This window comes from Dermacentor variabilis, chromosome 6 (assembly GCF_050947875.1).
Source record: "Dermacentor variabilis isolate Ectoservices chromosome 6, ASM5094787v1, whole genome shotgun sequence".
Lineage (NCBI taxonomy): Eukaryota > Metazoa > Arthropoda > Arachnida > Ixodida > Ixodidae > Dermacentor > Dermacentor variabilis.
In genome coordinates this window covers 171,506,194-171,527,443 of record NC_134573.1, presented here as the reverse complement: position 1 = coordinate 171,527,443, position 21,250 = coordinate 171,506,194, and the positions used below count along the sequence as shown (strand labels likewise).

General features: G+C 46.1%; 1 protein-coding gene across 1 annotated transcript in view; it reads left to right on the top strand.

Annotated features, from left to right (window-relative positions):
- LOC142585772 (suppressor of lurcher protein 1-like) overlaps positions 1-21,250 on the top strand; it is a 460,587-nt gene that overhangs the window by 55,984 nt on the left and 383,353 nt on the right. Inside the window, exon 2 of the mRNA XM_075696765.1 lies at positions 14,459-14,629. The gene's annotated coding sequence lies outside the window, so the exon portion shown is untranslated. The remainder of the gene's footprint in view (positions 1-14,458; positions 14,630-21,250) is intronic.

Below are 21,250 nucleotides of genomic sequence, written 5' to 3'. Positions count from 1 at the left end.
TGGAGGCTGGAGAGACTTTTTTTCAGTGACTGCGTTCGCACTTGGAAATAGTCCGACTTTCTTTTTTTCTTTTTTTTTTTGCCACAACTGTGCGAAACGGTTCTCTACAACGGGTGTTTCAGCGAGCACTTTCAAATTAAAAAAAAGAATTGTCTGTGGCAGATAGCTCAAATTTAGTACATGAGCTGATCTACTCGATGAGGCGGACGCTACTTGCACAAAAAATTGAAACGCGTAATCTACTAATCAGCAAAACACTAATTAGGTTTTTAACTAATTACCTTATGGCGCTTATTGCAATTTACAAATTCTGGCCGAGGAGCTTGCAAGGCGGATCCACTTGGAACAAATTCTTAGTATGACGCCACTTTCGAGGTATTAACTCCAGAACTTTTGAGGCGAAATACATTGGCGTTCAAGTTAATTTTGTGCTTGCGTAAATAAAACGACGTTCTGTTAAGAAAGTGAACCGAATGACAGTACACATTTACAGTGAGTTTGACGGCGCATATCTCGTGAATGGTGTCAGCCACACAACTCTATTGAAGTGGATATGCCTTCCAGTCACACCCGCTAGAATTTGTAACTTGCAATAAGTGCCATAGGGCAATTAGATAAAAACTCAATTAGGGAGTTTTTGTCAATTATTTGATTTTGCATTTCTAATCTTCGTGCAAATGATGTCCGTGTCTTTGAGTAGACCAGCTCATGGACTATAATTGGGCTATCTGCCACAGGCAATTAAAAAAAAACTTGAAAGTGTTCGCTGAAATTCTGTGTATACGCTCAGTGTTGAATGAAAAAGTTTTGACCCTTAGAAACAAACAAACTGTGGTATATGTCCGCTAGCAAATTGATTTAGAGCGTTTCGATATTCTTTGTGTTTCTTGTCAGGACATTTTCGCATGCACCCCGGCGCCTACGCATCACGTGCGCGTTCCCGCGAGCAAACACTGTTGGCATGCAGCGAAGCACTGACGGAACGTGCGGAGTGGCAAATTTTCGTGACCGAACTTCTTGCGTACCTTTCGCAGCGTTGCAACGCTTGACGTGTGAAGCGGTGTAGAGAAAATGCGCGCGCTCTCTTTTACTGCGATAGCAATTACGTGGACGCCCTGGGCGCATTTGCACGTCCGCCGTTGGCGTTGGCGTTGTCGTGCTGTGATACTATCGACGACGCATACAGAAGACCCGCAGATACGCGAAGTTCGCTGGCTCCAGAAGCAACGAAGCCAAGTGGACGCGCCGTCACACTCCGCTCAATCGACTCTGCCGGAGCCAGAGCAGTGTTCTGGCTTCAACTGCTGGCATGGGCGTTGTGCGGACACGCATAAGCTTTAATACTAAGTCGCTGAGTGCGTACCACACCGTGGCGAACGTTGAGCTATGAAGTAATCCTGACGCTGACCAACGCCGACGGTTTTCTTTCGGTTTAGCGCCTCCGAGATGCGACACCCGTCACGCCGCTTGGCACGCTCCTCCTCGCGCCAGCGTTCTGAGACGCCTTCAACGCAACGCTATATACACCTTGCTATCACTTTAATGCTACACCTTCCCGTTAAACCAGATGTTTAAAGTAAGTTCTTGCTATGCGACGCCGCTGAGCCACCAAAGCCTCTCAAAGCGCTGGCTTCCACGACGAAAATTTGCTATTTGTTACGCCTGTTTAGGCATGCGTTCATGGCCTAAGCGTTGGGCTTATGCGCTCGGAAAACTGTCTTCGAAGCTAACCAGGGGAAGTGAAGGCCGTTTATATGTGGCACGAATTGCATGAGTTCTGGGAGCGCACCGTTTTTATTGTCAAAATGTGGGCAAGATTAAATGGGGTTTAAGTGGAGACGATGGAAGCGATCGGTACGCCTCAAGCTACTCTATTTCACTCCCCAAGATCTCAGTCCCTCAGGACTCAAATAAAGTTCTTGTCATGTCATGGTTTAAAGTAAGAACGAAATAATAATCGAAAATAAAAAGAACACATTAGTGCGAACATACATTCGCGCTTACAAGAGTGAAATAAAGAATGACTGAAACATAACAACGTAGGCGGATAACGACACAAAAGCGCCCCTAGTATTTAGCACACATATCCGTAGTGTAAAAAAAAAAAATATTACTGCACTGAAAGTTGTTCTTTCAAGGCCGCTCACTGGCCATGGTCCAAGTATTGTCCCAAGGGACAATGGATGATTTCGCAGAACTTAAGCTTCAAGCGCATCTCCTGCCTTTGTTGGGCGTATAATGGGATATCCAGCAGCACGTTGGCTATGTCCTCGTAAACCACTCCACACGAACATGAAGCGGAGTTTTCACGATTGATTTTATACAGGCTGGTCATTTTTAAGGTTTACGGAATTTTTAAATATTGCCTGTGGCAGATAGCTTAATTACTGTCCTCGAGCTCAATTCTTCGAAGAGGCGGACGTCACTAGCAGGAGAATGGAAACACGTATTCAATGAATTAACAAAAATTCACTAATTATCTTCCTAAATTTTGAGATAGCGTGTTTTGCGTCTCATTCCACTACTGTATTGGTTCATTTATAATGATTTCAATTACCTTGAAGATGCGGTTTATCAGACTTACGCGTTTGAGTAACTTGGTGCTGAGTGGTCAGTGTGCGCCTGCGGCGTTGACAGCGCTTAGATGGTAACCTCCAACTTGCAGCAACAGGATACACCATGCTGCGCTTTTAAAAAAAATCAATAACAATAGACACTGGTGACATCCGTAAGCACAAATGAGTAAGTGAACATGGCCGGAGTACCCTCATTTCCGTTTCTCACATAGAGGACTTTTGTATACAGTATCAGTACTTTGCATTTTATAAATTGTTAAATAAAAAATTCTTTTCGCCATTGTCGTTGGTTCGCACAAGAATGCGCCAGTGTAATCGCAAAGGTAAGTCACTCTGCCGGACGATAGAAAAACAAAACACGAAATGAATAGAAACCGCGGAAATGCAGCTCCAGCTTTCAGCTTTGCCTATAAAACGCTGGTCCATATACAAAAGAAAATAAATAAAAAATAAAAGAAAAATGGGTAAATAAAAGGAAGCGCCTAGGATAAGGCTTTTCGATGGTTCTCGTTCCAGTATACAAGCAGATCCCTCTCACGTAGGAATTGTTTTTGCAATCGTGCTCACACTACTTGCCTTGACAGGCCTGTCAACCTTGTCTGCGGCCGCTACGCTTTACCGTTCGCATCGCTCGCTTCGAGGATTGCATTCCTGCTTTTCCCCTGCCTCCCTCTCTTAACATCTCTCTCTTTCGTCTCGTCTTTTTTTTTTTTTTTTTTGCAATGTAGCTGAGCCCTCTCCGAGGGTGCGCGTGAGAGGGGGACTGGAGAGAGGCGGTGAGGTTACCCCAAAGCCAGAAGCTACAGGGCGCCGTCACGTAAGCGGCGCGTACCGTCCTTCGCTGCTCATTGTTTACTGGCGGCCACGCCGACCAAAGCCGTCCGGGCGCTGGACCTCTGCTTCGGCGCAGCCGGCGAGTCTGCGTTGTGGCTTAGGCACTTGCTTCCGATTGGTTGTGAACGCCGTATTAGCCGCGCTGCTGTTCGCTTCCTGTTCTTTCTAATTCAAATTTCATTTTCCCTGAAAGAAGTGACGGCGAAAAGCCGTGAAAGCGGCTTTCAAGGGTCCCGGCACCTTATGACATGACAGCCATGTGCAGGAATGCTGCACACAGAAGAATTTAGGAGAAAAAAAAATGGATGCACAGCGTGCGCGACTTTTTAATCGGACACTAAATTTGCAGGTTTCGCCTGCTCCAATTGCGGTGAAAGTTGTAGCAAGTATCTGTTTCATAGGAGAGAGAAAATGCAATTGAAAGTAACGACAATATTTTGAATAGCATCAAGCTTGTAGAGATGAAAGACAAATAGCCATACAAGACAGAAAGCCAATAATATGATATGCCATCATCAATATGAAACATATTACATAAAGGTAGGTGTTGTTGCGGTTGTTCTTCTAGAGCGTTTTATGGTGTTACTTATATTGCAACTTAATGACTCGTGGCCGACTACAGATGACGCAAGAGGTGGTGACGTCTCACCCGTTCGAAGGTTATTTATTATGGCTACATCCACTAAAAAGCTTCGCAACACGGCTTATGTACATCACGTTCGTGCGGTATCCCGGTAACAGAAACCTCGGTAACGAGTCCTAAAGATAGGCCCCAGGGAGGGCCGCTTAACGAGGTTCTCACGAAGCAAAGGTAGCACATGTGCGGCATTTATGCGGGAGATTATATATCGCGTAACACGAAAGCCTGCGCCTTCTTTCAATTTCCTATATTGCAGAAAAACAGGCTTGCGTGCGCGTAAATTTTAACGAGTTCCCCTGCGAATACGGAGGTAAAAGGGAGCTAGAAATAAATAAAGAAAAAGGAGAATGAACAATATAGTTCTCGAAAAAATAAAGGCAAATGTGAATCGGGTACAAAATAAAACACCAAAGCTGAAGGAGGTGAAAGTGTAATGGAAATAAAGGAGGATTGGCGCCCATGTTTCGTGACTGCCGGTTCTGTTTAGCGTGCCATAAACCGGAGCCCAGACCATAAAACCCCGCAATTAAAGCGTTCCCCAGAGCCTTAGCCATCAGCTGTGCAGGCTTTAACGTCGGCTGCCGTCTTGATTTCATGTTTTACCCTGCGTTTTCTTGCTCGCCAAGTTATTGCTACAGCTGCCATAGCAACGGCAGGCACGCCACGAGCTGACGCCGAGGCAAATTGTGAGCGAAGCGATATCACTGGTCTCCTTGCGCTGACAAGACGCTGTAGCCGACGACGTCAGAGGGCAGTGAATTAAGGGAGTGGGGCTTGCGTCATTGTGTTTTCTGCGAAGATTACAAGAGCGAACTCTGGTGCTGCAATCGTAGGGCTGCGATTCAAATTATTGGTAGTACTCTGTGTGGATCTGTCTGACCTTTGTACTTGTGGATTGACATTTCTTGTGGCGTTATTTATTGCGCTTAATGTTTCTGATTTTCTAAGTAATCAGTTTTTCAAATGCAGCAAGAGCCTATGCGCACTATACGAATTCTTGCACGTATAAGGTATCTTGTTTAAAAAAAGGTGTATCCGCTATGTAACAAAGCCGTTTAAAGCCAGAAGTACGAAGCTTAGGCAAACTTATGGACTAATCTCCCTTTCCATGCTAACCGAACCAGCACGTTTGAAGCTGCAGTGTACACTAGCGCCTGAGATTCCTCTAGTAATTTTGGGGAGAATTGCTATTGATCCTGTTCTGAAATGAGCTGTACCCTCCCCCCCATCTCTCCATACCACGGGCCCATGTGCTCAGCACGGGACGTCACAGTGTCCGAACGAAGAAACGGAGTGCTCAAATGGGGATGGGCGCAGCAGTATGCAGCGACACAGAACCTCGTTTGTCTGCTTTCGTAGGGGCAGAGTTGGAACCAGAAACTTCTGTCCAACCGCGCTTATAGCACGTGCGGTACAGACTACACGGTCCTGTTATCGTGAAGAAGCTGGCTGCATTACGGCTGGCTATATCGGCAGATTAAACAAAGAAACATCAACCAGGAGACAAAGCAAGGAAGCGATGGAAAGGAGAATGATAGACTTATCGTGAAGAGGTATAGGAAGGCGGCAGTACGACTTTTAGAGAACAAACAAGGATATATGATATCGTAATTTAAGATTGTATCTGGAGGTGGGTAGTTAATGCAACCTATGGTACGAACGTTGGAAGACAAATGCAATCAGGCGTGGGGAGTGGGGGGGGGGGGGGGGTTGGAGGATTAGATGGAGAGATGACATCAACAAAATATCCAAACATAGGATGGATTCCATGGACGCAGTGAGAGGGATAATTTGCGCTCTCTGGCAGAGGCCTTCGTTCAGCAGTGAACTTATAATTGGGTGATGTTTACTGATAAATCATGCTTATTTGAGCAAGGATTCTAAGTAAGACACTAAATTTCGCGATATAAGCGTAAATATTGTTGTTTTCGGAGTCAACTGTTTGGGCTAATCAACTGCAGTAACTATTACACAGGATTGGTGAACTCGTAGTATGGTTGTGGAGAGTTTATTCCTTGTTCTGAAGTTCATCATCTAGCATTCCTTGGAGTCGTATCCTCAAAAGTGCTGCTTCCATTTGCCCCACGGACGGCTCACTAATGAGTCGCTTGGATTGACACCGAGACGCACAAGGGCAGCGTCGTCTACTTCTTCCAAATAATCCTTTCGTCATAAAGCAAGCCTGTGTTTCGCTTGCGAAATGCGCAGTTTACTCAGTGAGGGGCATCTAATGAACTGCAGGGATCATTAGTTTCAGAGGCTTTGCCGTGGTACTTGTATAGCCAACGCGATGTGCGCATTGGTGCATTACATGGTTCCCTAAGTGTTGGCGGAATCCTCTCTGTTCCATTAAATGTAGCATAGACGTTATTTGAATAATAAGTGGGTAATGTTAGAGGCGTGAACCGCTTGCTGCATAAGGTTGTGGGACAGAGGAAAGGCAACGTTCGCTGGCTGTTGCCACATTGTTTCTTAATGATTATTTGGCTAGACCAATTTTTGTTGGTTTTAAGCCGGTGCAGTTTACGCGTTTGTACATTTGCGTCTGCTTTACCGATCATCTTGCGATCCACTTGTATGAGAGAGAAAGAGAAAGTTGTGCCTTGACGCGATATTGAGTCAGAGCAGCTCTGACTCATAAGTATCCCGCGTTCACTGCTGCGTCTTAGTAACCAACGATACTCTGATTGCCAGCGGCGCTTTGCCGTAGAAAGTAAACAACGCAAGAGTCAACCAGAGAAGCACACCTTTTCTTCCTATTTGTTCACACTTTTCGTTTTATGCACCCCTTTAGAAGCGCTGAAAAAGAAAAAGCATTGGGCATTTTGGACGTCGAAGCGGCGTTTTATCGTAATATGTTTTGCTTCGCGCTTCGTTAGCGCAGCAGAGCACAACTTCTTTGCTTAGAAACCTCTGTCGATCTGTATTTTTTTTCCTTTAGCGCGACCCATACTTTACGAAAAAATAGGCTGCCATGCTCTGCCTCTGACCTCCTCGCGACTTGATGACAGACTATCAGATACAGTTTTGAAAACTACGGTGCCTGTGGGGCATAGCTGCTGCAAAGGCGGTTTCCGGCATCCTTCGACAAATACAGCGATGCATGGTTGGGTCTAGTGGAGGCGTCACACGACGCTTTGGTGCCTTTGTCAGGTCTTATTTGTGCAGACTCAACCTGCGGGGGCATCCGCACAAATTGCCGCCGTGGGAGGGGGGGGGGGAGGGGGAGGGAGATCTTCTCCTGGTGTCCATCTTGGTGGCTGTAAATATGGTTTATTTTTAATTTTCCTTTCTTTCGCATCTCAATCGGCGGTTACCCTTCTTTAATAAGTAGCGGCGCTCGCCCTTCCGAGCCGAATTCTGATCCCTATCCCCGAGTAGAGTGTCTCCGACGAACGCGGTCTGATTGAATAAAACAGCGGAAGGTGATGATCCGATTCCCTCGCGAAGACAAGCGTCAGTGCACTGGTAGCAAGAGACAGCGATACAGCAGCGGCGTTCGGTAGCCTCCTAACAAAGTGCTGTTTTGGACAGCGGGAACGAGACGACGCCTTAGGAGACGCCCATTAGGAAAGGTAATCTTCCTGAACATTTCTTTACTTTTACAGCGAAGCTGTATATAGATAGCCGATTCGTCCGTCCGTCCGTCCGTCCGTCCGTAGGTCGCCTCTACGTCGAAAGCTCCTCCGGCGCAACCCCATGCGCAAGCGTGAAGGAAAGAAAAGAGACAAAGACACGATACAGTCATCCAACACCACCTAGATAGCCAAAGGCATATTTACTCCGACCCATGGCATCACTCTACCTGGCCCGAAATTTGCATTGACAAGGCTGGCGTGATGAAAGCGGCGACATCGAAATCACTGTTGCCTACTCGGGAGCATCCCGATTAGATGTTAGGCAGTCGGACTGAAAAGGCCTTGTGTTATCTAGGTGGCGTTAGATTAGCTGTGTCAGTAGTGACGTCGCTGCTCTCCGTCGCAGTCGAAGCGCGCGAAGCAGTTTCTCTCCAGCTCCGAAATGGGTAGGCCGCGCGTCATACGTACTCCTTATGAGTAAACTGCTTTCGATGAGGAACACCGCGAGCAGAACCGGGAACGAGCTCGTCTACGCCGTGCCGATGCTTCAGACCGGGCTCGAGAACACGTTCGTCCAGCCGAGCGCAAACAGCAACTGCGTACCGAAGACCCGGCAGCCTACCAAGTCGTCGTTTAATGAACCGTTGGGTTTAAACCAGTGATAAACACCGGGGCCGCACGCTTCAGCTTCACTGATTAAGCATCTGTACGGAGTGCTTGGGCGGTGATTTTTATGTTGCCTCGATAGATTCACCTCCTCGGTGAATCAGTTTTTACTGTGGAAGGTACACATTGATGACGTTTCGCAAGTGCTCTGTTGGTAGAAAGTGGGGAAAAATTCAGTTATTCGGCTCCACTGTGGTTGTGCAGTGGCTAAAGCGCGATGCTGCTGAGCGCGAGTAAGGGGGGAGGGGGTGGTTGGGGGGCGTTGAATCCTGACCACGGCGGCCCTGTTTCGATGGTGGCGGAATGCCGGCACTCTTGCGTACCGTGCTTTGGGTGTATGTGAGAACACCACGTGATCAATGTTAACCCGGAGCCTTCCTCTACGGTGTCCCTCATAACCCACTGTGCACTTTTAAGACTTTAAGCCACTCAATTTATAATCGTTATGCAGGTGCCTTTCTCTCGATGGGTCCCATTCGGAGGTATCGCTTTCGGCGCTTATTGATTGATTTCGCAGCTGACAAGGGTTCTATGGCTTCATTGAGGCTTTGCGATGCGAAGTACATCGCTCAAAGGTGAAAATATCTGCGAAAGTGAACAGTGGAGATAGTGGCCCAGATATTCTTTTAATGCGTTAGGTTCTTCACGTACTTTTCGGAGGCTATCTGTTTGTTTGTATGTCCGTGTGTATGCCTGTATCTAACCGTTTTCCCGCCTGCCTGGATCATAGGGTAGTCTGTAGTCGAATGGTTAGCGCATCGGGCTGGTTCGGTGAGGTAACAGTATTCGAAACCAACCATCACACCAACTTGGGTCGATGAATAAGTGCCAATGTGTACATGTGCACATTGGCATTGGAATATGTACATACGTGCTGCTTTTTAACGAACCTCTTTCACGCCAACATGGGCCGCTGTAGATGGGGGATTAGGTAGGCACAACTGTTCGAAGAAACTCCTTGACGCCGACTTAGAACACAGGCTATGTGCCCTATCTGTGCTTGTCTTCAATAAACATCGTTGATAACAACTTCGGTCTTTGGGTATGTGCCAGTATAGGTGTGCTCCGCTCAGCAATGAACATATTTGACCGCATTTCGTGCAACTGGGTATGCCCCACTGGAAATGCACTATTCTTCAACGAAGCTTTTTCATGCTTACGTGGGTCACTGTAGATGCGGCACTGGGTAGGTACCGCTGATTGAGGAAACTATTTGACGCTGACTTAGAGCACTGAGTATTTGCAACTCGGTCTGCGCTGCCCTTCAGTGAACCTCTGGTACCAACTCGAGTCACAAGGTCCCTGCCGCTGCGAATATGCAGCTATGCAATGACGAAAAAGGTCATTTAATTTTTTCCTCGGAAGGTGACCCTCGTCTGAAGGTTCCTCAAGGTCAACAACCCGACGCTTCAGCAGGCTGCGTCACAAATGCACTTGATATGGGCTGCTTTTCAATGAATGCTTTTCACACCAACGCGTTAGCGAGCTGTGCCATGAACGCAATGGGTATGTGCAGCTCTTCGATGAACGTCTCGCCAACTTGGGTCAGTGAGTATGTGCCACTGAGTGTGCAGCAAGCGAGGGAACACAATTCGCAGCCTTCGCAGGCACCTGCGCGCCACGCTTCTCGTCTCGGAGGTCACGCGCGTTCTTCCTTGCACTGCCACTAGATGGCGCAGCGCGTCCTGAAAGAAGGGAGAGGGAGCAGCCCGGTTACCGCATCACGCGTCTCTCAGCGTTCGCACACACAGGCGCGCCATTAATTTCAGAAGCCACGTAAAATGGCGCCGAGTGTCCTCAGGGAAGCGCGAAAAAGGAGTACCGCTGCAGCACATACTTCAAAAATAACTCGTTTCTACAGTGGCAATACATTGTGTCGCTGTATTGACTTCATGATAACGCTCCACCCTCGACAGTGATCGGGACATGGGTTCTGTAGCGTAACTGCGAGTCAGCCTAGTTGGAACAGATTCATTTTTAAACAAACTTTTTGAGCATGAAACAAACAGGGACAAAGAAAAGGAGCAACACAAGGACGCGCTCGTCCTTGTGTTGCTCCTTTTCTTTGTCTCTGTTTGTTTTGCACTCAAAAAGTTTGCTTAAAATGGGTTCTGTCGCAGCTTTCTAGGTGCGAATTATTTCTTTGTCTAGCCGGAGCTAAAGTCAGTGCAAGTTCACGCGCAAGGACTCGCCCATTTTGTCGCCGAGGTATGCGGACAAAGACAGTGCAGCTCGAAAAGCTGCACTGTCTGCAAGAATGCAAAAAAAAAACGCCAGATATAGTGCTAATTAAGGTGGCCCGATTGGCCGGTGATGGACATGGTGCTAACACACACTGGATATAGTTGAAACTAAGGCGGCCTGCTTCAACAGGTTATGCACGTGAGCGCAGACGTGAGCCCCCACAGCGACATCCCGTGGTTGTCGTGCTGTCGTCGTCGCTACGTCGTCTTCATCGCCTTCATGACATTGCGATCATTCCTTCATTCTGATGTCATCATCATCTCCCTGCCGTTTTTACTCTGTTGCTGTCGTTGCGTTGTCACGTCGTCGTCATCGCGCCTTCTTCCATCCGTCGTCGTCATGACACTGGTGATATCGCGTCGTCATCGCAAAGTCACCGTGATGCAGTCGTGATCGTTCAATCTTCGCAATTTTGTTGTAGCAATTGCATTGCCGGCAGCCCATTGTCGCCAAAACTTCGTCATCCCTTTGTAATCGTGCCGTCGTCGACATGCCGTCGCGGTCGTACAGTCGTCGTTAAACCATCGTTGTCACTCTAGTGTCGTCATCGCATGGTCTTTATGCAGTTGTCGTCACACTGTTGCCGCTATACAATTGTCACCACTGTTTGCACACATTTTCTCGTCTATACCTTGCAGAAATGCTTCGCATGAGGTAGATAATCATCAAGGACAGTGTCGGCCTTATTTTTTCTATACCAAAAACTGAGATGAAGAAATTGCTTGCTTGCTTGCTTGATTAATTAATTAATTAATTAATTAATTAATTAATTAATTAATTAATTAATTAATTAATTGATTGATTAATTGATTGATTGATTGATTGATTGATTGATTGATTGATTGATTGATTGATTGATTGATTGATTGAAGTTGCCACTCTCTTGAATGCTGATTGTGAAGCACAGGCTTAACAATCCAGGCTTTACTGATTTGACTAGGCTTTACTATCGACGCACTCATTTGTCACAGGTCCACAATCGGAAACGTGGGTCTCCCTCGTGCACGCAGCAAGAAGCGTGCTCAGTGAGGAGCGTAACGAAATAAGCATCGTTTCTCTCGCAAACAGGGGTATGGTATTCACTTTTGTTTACTGTACAGTGTTTAAGGATGCAAGAACGCACGCACGCGCGACCTCACGCACGTACGCGCTCGCAAACGTGTAAATGCACGCACACACACGCATATATATATTCACAGAACGCACACACCAACAAACAATCCCGGAGACATGCATAATGGCCGAGGAAGTGCGTAGATCTTGCCAGCGAGCGGAGGTCGTGTTTGCCCTGCGCGAAAATAATGAGGTGGCGACATTTGACTTTAGCGACGGTATTTCCGGCGTTTTCTTTCCTCTTTGATGCAATCTTATCTTTAACACTTCCGCCTTACGCTCCACACGTTCTGTTTTCCTCTTTCAGTTGTTCGGACTGCAGCTTCATTTCGCCGACAATGTCTTAAAGTTTACGCCTGGCTCGTCCAACCTACGCTACGCTCGCTTGACGGAATTTTACGGCTTCGGGTATTAGCATTTTACAACTTTTCCTTGCTCTGTAGGCTTTCAAGATGCTGTGTTTTCTTGGGCTGGCGGATTTCCTTCGCCTTGTCGTACTATGAATTCCTGTTCTCGTTCTCTTTGTATTTTCGCGGGAAGGAAACAGACTACCCTACATTGCCCTGTCATTGTTTAGGGGAAGCACATATTGGGCCGACTTTTACGGTTGCAGCAGGGGGCAGAAGTTCGCCAGCGCCCACAGAAAGCAAGACACTTTGTCACAACCGAGCCGGGGTGGTAAAGCTTAAGCCTAATATTGACGCCATACGCTTTATACTGCGCAGGGCGAGATTTGCCCTGAAAGGTGAAACGTTATACGGAGCAAAAATGCATTCTTGATTATGTAGTTCAGACTGAAAAGCCACGCTAAGGAACCCACATGAGACCTGATGAGTAAACACAAAAATCGATAAATTTACGCTACAAAACTGCCTTGCTGGTTACACAACAACGGACGGAAAGTGTCTGCCTCGGCCATACGCCTAAATTTGTGCTCTAGATTATCTACATGTGAATATAAATGACACTTGTATAAACAACCACATGCATACAACGTGCACAAGAACACGTATTTGAGGTTATAACTAAATCTGCTGGTCATGGTCAGAAGGAGGAGGAAGGGGTAAAAATAGAGGGAAAGACAGGTGACAGGTATGTTCAGTGTGTAAATACAGTGTGAAATGCAGGGTGTAGTGTGCAGCCAGTGTGTAAATATGGGCTGGCGTGCACCTGGGGAAAGGGGTAAATGTATTGAAAGGTCATAGAATAAGAGAAGAGATGTAAAAAAAAAAAAACGAGAAACGTGGGAAAAGGTGGGCACAGAACGCTTTACACCACGCTACAACTCTTAGTCTGTCACACAGTCGAAATGTCCATATGTCGAGGATCAGTGCTGCAACGCCTGAATACTGCATATCATAAAACCCTGAAGAAGCTCGGATATCTGATAGCTGACAGTAGCTTGAAAGGAAACAAAATTACTAAAAATACAAAATCCTAGTCGGACCACTCTTTGAGTATGTTGTCACTGTTTGGAATCCGTACAACCTTTATGGCAAACAAAATGGAATTCATAAAAAGGAAGAAAAAGACGATTGTCTATTTTTTTATACTGGCGCTGTGATAAATACTTTTCGCCATTTATCGTCTTTCTAAATGCTGCAACATTCAGACCATGGACCTTCTGATCTCTCTCGTCAAGGTATCGCGATAGGCCTTCTGAACAGCTACTTAAGACCTGCTAAATTGTAGTTCACCAGAAACAATCACCTACAAATCTTTGCTTTCCGCTCATGCTTATTTCAGTACAGGCTTTTCCCCCCGGACCATAGAACTATAGAATTTAAATTAATGCGTAACAACGTCTGGTGACTACCCGCACAAGAATTTCATAATGTCACAAAATATGCTCCGTTATTTGTACCTTGAACTATGAAGTTTCCTTGCATGTTTATTTGTTTTGGCACTGTTTATTTGTGCTGTGTACGCGATTCTGAGGTAACCATGATAACGGGTTGCATAATGTAAAAATAAATAATGCATAAGTAATCCATGAGGCATAAAAGAGCTCATTAGCGCGCGAAGCATTTCGAGTGCATGGTTTAAGGAATACGACGACGAAGGAATGGTTTAAGGTGCATGGTTTAAGGAATACGACGACACACGGCAGGCTCTGGATGGCTACGGTAGACGCCATTGCTTTGGCCTGCGGAAAAATATCGTGCAAGGGCCTTTCCTTCTCGCGCTCAAGAAATCTCATTACGAAAAGCCTTTGGCATTCTGTCACCAATGAAACGTTACTGCCGTGGCCTGAAATTGAATTTACATTTTCGCTTCCCTTAATAGAACTCTGTTTCGTGGCTCGAAGAAATAATCACAAATCTTAATAATAAGTTTCTCAAGCTTCCCCACACTATGGGTATATGGATGCTGCTTTGCACCGAAAAACAAAAGAAGGTAGTTGTGAAACATATAGCGGCGAAATATCTTTGTTTATGCTAAACAATAGGACCGAGTGGCATACAACACACTTTTCAGTTTTCAATACAGTGCCTGCATATGGTGGTACTTGCTGGATCACACGACATGTGTCGCACTTCAAGAAGTGTCGCGTGTTCAAACACAGTCTAAAGTGTCGTGTTGGTGAAACACCAGCAAACGGCCGTGTGTTTGTGTGCGTGCGTGTGTGTGCGTGCTCGTGCAAGTACGTAAGTACGAATAATCCGATGAACGCGCCGACGATATACACTGTTGCTGTCGGTCAGCAGCGCTAATGCGTAGACGAAGATAACCGACTGCTCGGGGCTCTGCAGAAGCTTCCGTGACGCTTACGTAAGTGAATGGGATTATCTCATCTCCATGTGCAGGTCTCCGGAAAGATCTCCTGCGCAGTTCTCCGGAACTCCCAGAGCACATCGGCCTCGGTCGCCCCATGAGATCCGCCGATGAGCGGTCCGACGCCTGCTACACCGGCCGCCTCTGCTGCCGACGAGGGGCGCTCATCGAGGACGAACCTGCTGGGAGCCGCAGCGGGAAAGGTGCGTAGTTTTACACACCGCTTCCACCAGTGCATGACTCGGCGCTCTTAGTGCTTAAATGCACATTTATGCATTCTACCCCAACCGGAGCGCGGCCGCAGCCCCCTGGAATCGAACCCCACGATTTTGTGGTGAAAACTTGTCCCTGTACTGACACACAAGAGTCACCTCTGTGGGGCCTTGACTTCCGAATTGCATTGGCTTCTGTGCCTAACTTTCACACTCTTTATTTATTTGTGCTCTAGCGAAGTCTATACTTAATGTAATATAGTGCTTATTATAATCATATTGTTATGCGGTGTATTCGCACAGAGGCTAATTGGAAAGGGCGAGCGCCAGGCAGCCCAAAACCGAGCAAGAACGAACTCCAGTCTCGTTCCTAGCGCCAACGCTATGGCTTGCGCATTCTTCTTCCCTGCAACACAAACTTACACGAACATCACACGTTCACAAAGAGAAAAGTAATCAGGCCGGCAACCTGCCGTGGTTGCTCAGTGGCTATGGTGTTGGGCTGCTGAGCACGAGGTAGCGGGATCGAATCCCGGCCACGGCGGCCGCATTTCGATGGGGGCGAAATGCGAAAACACCTGTGTACTTAGATTTAGGTGCACGTTAAAGAACCCCAGGTGGTCCAAATTTCCGGATTCCCCCACTAAGGCGTGCCTCATAATCAGAAAGTGGTTTTGGCACGTAAAACCCCATAATTTAATCAGGCTGGCAATTGGCGCTCGTAGGGAGCGCTATACGGTCACTTTCTTGAAGAAGAGGGGGAAAGAAAGAGGAATAGAGAAGGAAGGAGAGAAAATATGCACGGCAAGCCATCACTGACACCAGTCAGCGTTTAGAGGTGCCCAAACACCCGCTTCCCGGAGGCGAAGTTGATCCCAGAACAGCGAAAAAACGTGAAAGCGGAGACCAAGGTTCGCTCTCGCCAAATACGCGCGTTCGCGGAACAAAGTGAGGTTCCCGCTTAGTGCAAGGGCTAGAAGCCATGCACTGCTGTGTGTTGGGCGATTGCATAGCTTATGTAAGAGAATTCGGCTGCGTAGGCACTAACAATGAGCTTGGACGTTTTAGCTCTTCCGTGCTCAGCTGAACGCAAAAAGAAATCTTGCGTCTAAAAAAAAAAAAGAAAAAGTCATTCCTGCCGCTCTACTACGCTCTTTTCTCTCTCTCTCTCTCTCTCTCTCTACTGATGATCCAGAGTGCAGGGTGCGCGCGTTCTTAACGCCACGCAACGCGGTGCCACGCGTGAGGCTCTTGCTCGCTCATGCTCTTGCTTTTCCCGCCACTGCGAGAGAAGAGAGCGCGACGTTTCCCGCGAATTTCGTCCGCCCGCACAATAATGCGGAGAATCGGCTTGTTCCTCGCGCCACGTCGTCCTATGTCCCTCGTGTGGCGCTTCTCTCTCTACTGGCGGTGTTTCGTAAGCGCTCCCAACTGAAGAACGAGGCGCAAAAGATAATAAAGAAAAAAAGGGCGAGGGGAACAAGAGAGGATTCTAAGGATAGGAGCTGACAATTCTTCTCTCCTTCAAACCGTTGTGAGTTCGTAATTTCGTTTTTTTTTTTCTGTCGTGCCGGACCTGGAAATATTGTCGGAACGCGTAATGGAAATTCAATTTGTCTAGCTTTTAGGCTTGGAGTTGAATAACGTGGAAAAGTTGAGTGAAAGGGGGTGCACATGGTGGCGAAGGGAAAAGAGAAAAAAAATGAGGGAGATAAAAAGCCAAGCGGTCGGAAAACATCAAGTTGGAAATGGGAGCGACGCGAGGCTGCCTGAAGAAAGAGAGAATGAAAATTAGGCACAACCCAACTGCACAATAATTGTGAACCTAACCGAAAAAAAGAAGGAATTTTGCCCATATTTGGAGAAACGTTTAGCAACCGGCGCGTGTTAGACAGTAGACAGCTTATTATCGGCATTGTTCCCTCGTGCTTTGGTTTGCTATATGGATATTCATTAAATACAATGAAACAATCGATGATTTCGTGGCGACCATAGCAAGTTTCTGGCAAAACCCCACACAAGACCTATTGATTTTCGGTGGCTCGTCGAGGGTGCGAGATGCGCATCGACGGTTACGTGAGATAAACTCTTCGATTAACCGAAGCCCAGCGGTGATTCTGCGCATGCGTGGTAAATTATGGGATTAAACTAAAGGACGCACACCTTTAACATATGCTGCGATAAGTTTGCTTATTAGTTAGCTCTGACGCATGAGGCGTAGCTAAACGTATACCGGCTGTGAGGTATGACTAGTTCTGCCAAGTGATTACGGAGAACCACGATATCGGCTGGTATAGACAGTTACGTTGTGTAATGCTACGCTACATTTACAGCTATTTCTCTAAAAGGATTAAGACAACAATATGTCCTCTAACATTGAAACTACTTTTTTCATTTCTCCTTCTTCTGGCTCGTATTGTTGTTCTGGCTCTTTTGAAGTAAAATACATTCTTGCTGACGTATTTGCTTGTGTTATTGTGTTTTTGTTGCTCTTGCGTCCGAGGACGCATGTGTTGTGCTTCGAATAAGGCATTCAATTTCCACACGTTCAAAATATGTGAAAATTTGCATTTTGTTCACGCTAACATGGATGCAATTTACGTAGGTCTATTTCTAATCATTGTTTCTGTCATGACCCCTATCAGCATAATTATCACGTCAGAGGATAAGTGACGTCCGCATGACATATATGCACCAACGTCTGCTAAAACACAGTGAATTTTAATAATTAATAGAAGATGGGGCCTGGTTTCTCAGACGGTGCCTCATTCCTTCTTATTCTATGGTGCGTTGCTTCCTGGGCTATGTAAATTACGTGTTTCATTGCCATATAGAGCTCACAACTTAATGCGTTTCAAGCAAAGTGTCTGCGAAATGTACGGCAACCGTAATTGTTGTGCTTGTCATTGTATTTCTACTTAGTTTATAGGACATGCTAAAACCTACGCTTGGGAGCCTGAATTTTTCGTAATAAGTATAATCTACCATGAGCGAGAAAGGTACCAGTAAGATTATTTTGCTATGCAAAACATTGCGTCATGGTGGCGAATTTATTCTGTTTTTTTTAGTAACACTTCGGCTAGGACGCTCGATGTATGAGAATTTACCCTAATAGTACCACGCATCCAACGTTACCGCTAGCAACACTTTCAGAAGCCAGATGTGCGCTATGTAGGTAATCCGAGCTTTCGCGTACGGATAATGTGACCAGGATTTGGCACAGGTGGCGCTACCGCTAATAGGCAGCACACACGAAAACAACTGAGTGCTTTCTTTATTTGTTCGTTTTATGTAAGGGGTCGGAGAAGGAATGGGAGGTAAGGACAGAGTTGTAGCCCCAGCTATTCGCAGCGGTGTTCCGTATGTTCAGTACGCGTGGGAGCCTATTCCCAGAAAGAAGTGATGAAAACAAAGGAACACAAGGGAAGGAAATTTCGAAGAGACCATTTTTCACCCGTTCCCGTTGTTTTCACGCGTCACCGTTAGTATTGAAGAAGAAAAAACGAGATCCCGCGGACTTGGTCAGCGAAACGCCATTAACGGGGGAGCCTTTGCGACGCCCTTGCAGGAGTGAACCAACCTCCGTGTCCCCTTCTCGTTTGGAGCTTTCCTCACTCGTTCCCCACTCCTCACGTTCTCCCCAATGGTGGCCGCTTTCTCCGAGAAGAATGCACTGCGCAAGAAATATCTTGCAGTGTTGGGGAGCTTTGCTGCCGTTTTGTTTCTTCTTCGTGCAGCCCCGATCGAAGGCGACTAGAGGCGAAGCGAGCGAGTGTATGGTGTGGCAGCAGATATGAAACGAGAGATTCCTTTCTCAGCTCGGGCGTCGACACGGACAATTGAAATATGGAACGAAGGCGGTACGGAGGCGCCGCTTCTCACCCTGAAAAGTTGACTTTCAGAAGGCGCGTATACGGCTTTGCGACACCTTTCTTTCTTTTTTTCTTTTCTTTTTTTTGACGGATGCTGGTCACGTTCTCCTTTTGCTGTAACGTTCTCAACCGAAAGTTGCTCACCCTTAACACGTACGTTACTGCTGACGTGCTTCAGGCGCCTAGAAAGGAAAGCGTCTTTTATGTACGGAATGTGTGCCTGCTTTACCTGGAGGATGTTTCTGTGCAATTGAATTCATTGAAACATTTTCCGGGAACTTTGCAAAATTTTAACAATTTGCACAATTTAACAGCGAAGAGTCGCTCTTTTTTCTTTATATATATTCAACGTACATGCTGGAATTTAGGTCCAGCGACTTTTTCATGAAATGGGTAAGTAATTCTTATAAAACTAAATGAGCTGCGTAAAATTGCATTTATTTTCGCCTTACGCAACGTATGGTCTCACGCAATGTGCTTGTCCACATTGCAGAGGACGCCTTTAATCCCATGCAATGCTCGTGTCGATGCACTGCACCGTTCACAAGCTATGCCGAAATAGCCGGTCGTGGAGCCCGCATCACGTGACTGTAAGGCAAGAAACCGACAACAGAATACCGAGAACCGCTGGCTACTGACCCACGCAAAACCCTGCAGTGTTTGGCAATGATTGCTTCTACTTGAAACGAAACAACCATGAAAGTACGAAACGTAGTCACCTTACCGTGATGACGGCTACTGCATTGCACGTGCCAGTGATGACAAAAATTACAAGATACGAAAAAATACAAATAAATATGTTCTTGCAGTTCTTTTATCGTAGTTAGATTTGTTCACTATCTCTTTATTTTTATATCTGCATGAGTGACAACGGCAAAGTTACGTTTGAGTGCTTTCACGTTCTACTAACTAACGTATAGCACAACCGGAAGACCTCTACCGCGGCACATGAGCGCGGGCAGGGGGCTCCATAATGTCTGGTTCGGAGCCACGCACCGCGTGGGAATTTCGGAGGCAGTGTTAGCGCTGGATGTAGCGATTTGCCCGACGTTTCTTCCCTTTTGTGGTAGTGTAACACACAGAAACCAACGTTTACGCATTGATTAGCATGGATATATAGAGAGCATATTGTTACCACATGAGCTACTTCCAATCCACTGCATTGGTATAGACCGATTTTCTTTTTTATTCATTTCAATAATTTTTCGCACGTAATTAATCTCAAGTATGCATGCCTACTGGCTCCGAAATGCGACTTTTAGAATTATTCTAAATTACAACTCGTTCGTGTACACTATTTTCTTTCTTCGTTGTTTCCTTTATTTTTTATTATTTGTCTATTTGTTTACATAGTTATTTATTTGTGTTCTCTTTCTTTTAATTCACTCTTTATTATTTTAGCTCTGTGAGAACGGCACGAGTTTTAGGTGCGTTTTGAGTAGGCTTAATTGAGTATCGCTTTTTGAGTAGGCCTAATTTGTCACCGTTATCTGTATTGTAGAACTAGACCGACCAGTTTGCGAGTGACAAGAAATATATAAAAAATTGTGCGCTTACATTTGACCTGACTTCCTTATCTTTATGGTGGTACTCGTACTTTTCTCTTGTATATGAAACTTAGGATTCATTGGGTGTTTAGTTGGGGAGGTTCAAACACTTGTTTCTTCCTACTGCAATTCACTCCCATGTCTAACAGTCTGGGAGTGATGAAAATTATGCCTTTGTACTCAACAGGGAGTGTGCTAACGCAGGAATGCTATTGTCGTTCCTCTCAACAACTTTTTTATGAGATAGCTGGCTCTGCCGCATTATGATAACTATAAAGTTAATGCACTCTTTACAGGCAAAACAAGTGCGCTTTGTGCTGGCCGCATGAATATAACGCGAGTAAACGGGTATAGAAGAAAGAATAATTTGCTGTCCTACGCCAGCACATCAGCAAACAAGCTGTATGTTCGTTAATAATGGCTTGCAGTGAACAATTGTGCAGCAGGAAGAAAGGCGCCGTCCCAGGAAGGAAATTGTTTGACCATTTAGACACTCTTATCGACAAGTTTGTTCTGCCACATATACGCCGTTATGGAAGTGGTGCACCCTTTACAGGATAAACGAGTGTGCGCTTTGGGTTGGTGATTTAACTGAAATGTAAACAGGCATGGAACGAGCAATTGTTTAGAAGCACACCAGCACACCATTGACAAAACTGTAGGTTCACTATAACTCAGTTGTATTGAACAACCGTTCGGTTGGGCGAAAGGTGGCCATATCAAAATGGCGATTCACGAAAGGAACTTTATTTTGGAGAAGTGACCTAGGCGGGGGTGTCAAAGAAAGCGTCTCAAGTAAGACAGAAATAATTGTTGAGCAGCTGCAATACATAGTCCGTTAACCTTTAAACAAGGCCGCCGGTCAGGAAGCAGTGAGACAGCATTGTATAAAGTGTAAATCACCAGCAAATATAATTGATCTATTACCAGAGCATGACCTTCCGAAATAACACAGGCCGCCTTCCCGGAAGCTTAGTGACTATATAGCGTTGCGCTGCTGAGATTGAGGTCGCAGATTTGATACCGGGCACTGCTGTCGCATTCAGCTGGGAGAAAATGCAAAAACACTCGCATATTGATATTCAGGTGCACGTTAATGCATCCCAGGTGGTCAAACTTATTCCGATGTTCCCTACTATGGCGTTCCTCATAATGAGATTGTAGTTTTGGCACGTAAGACCTCAGAATAAAAA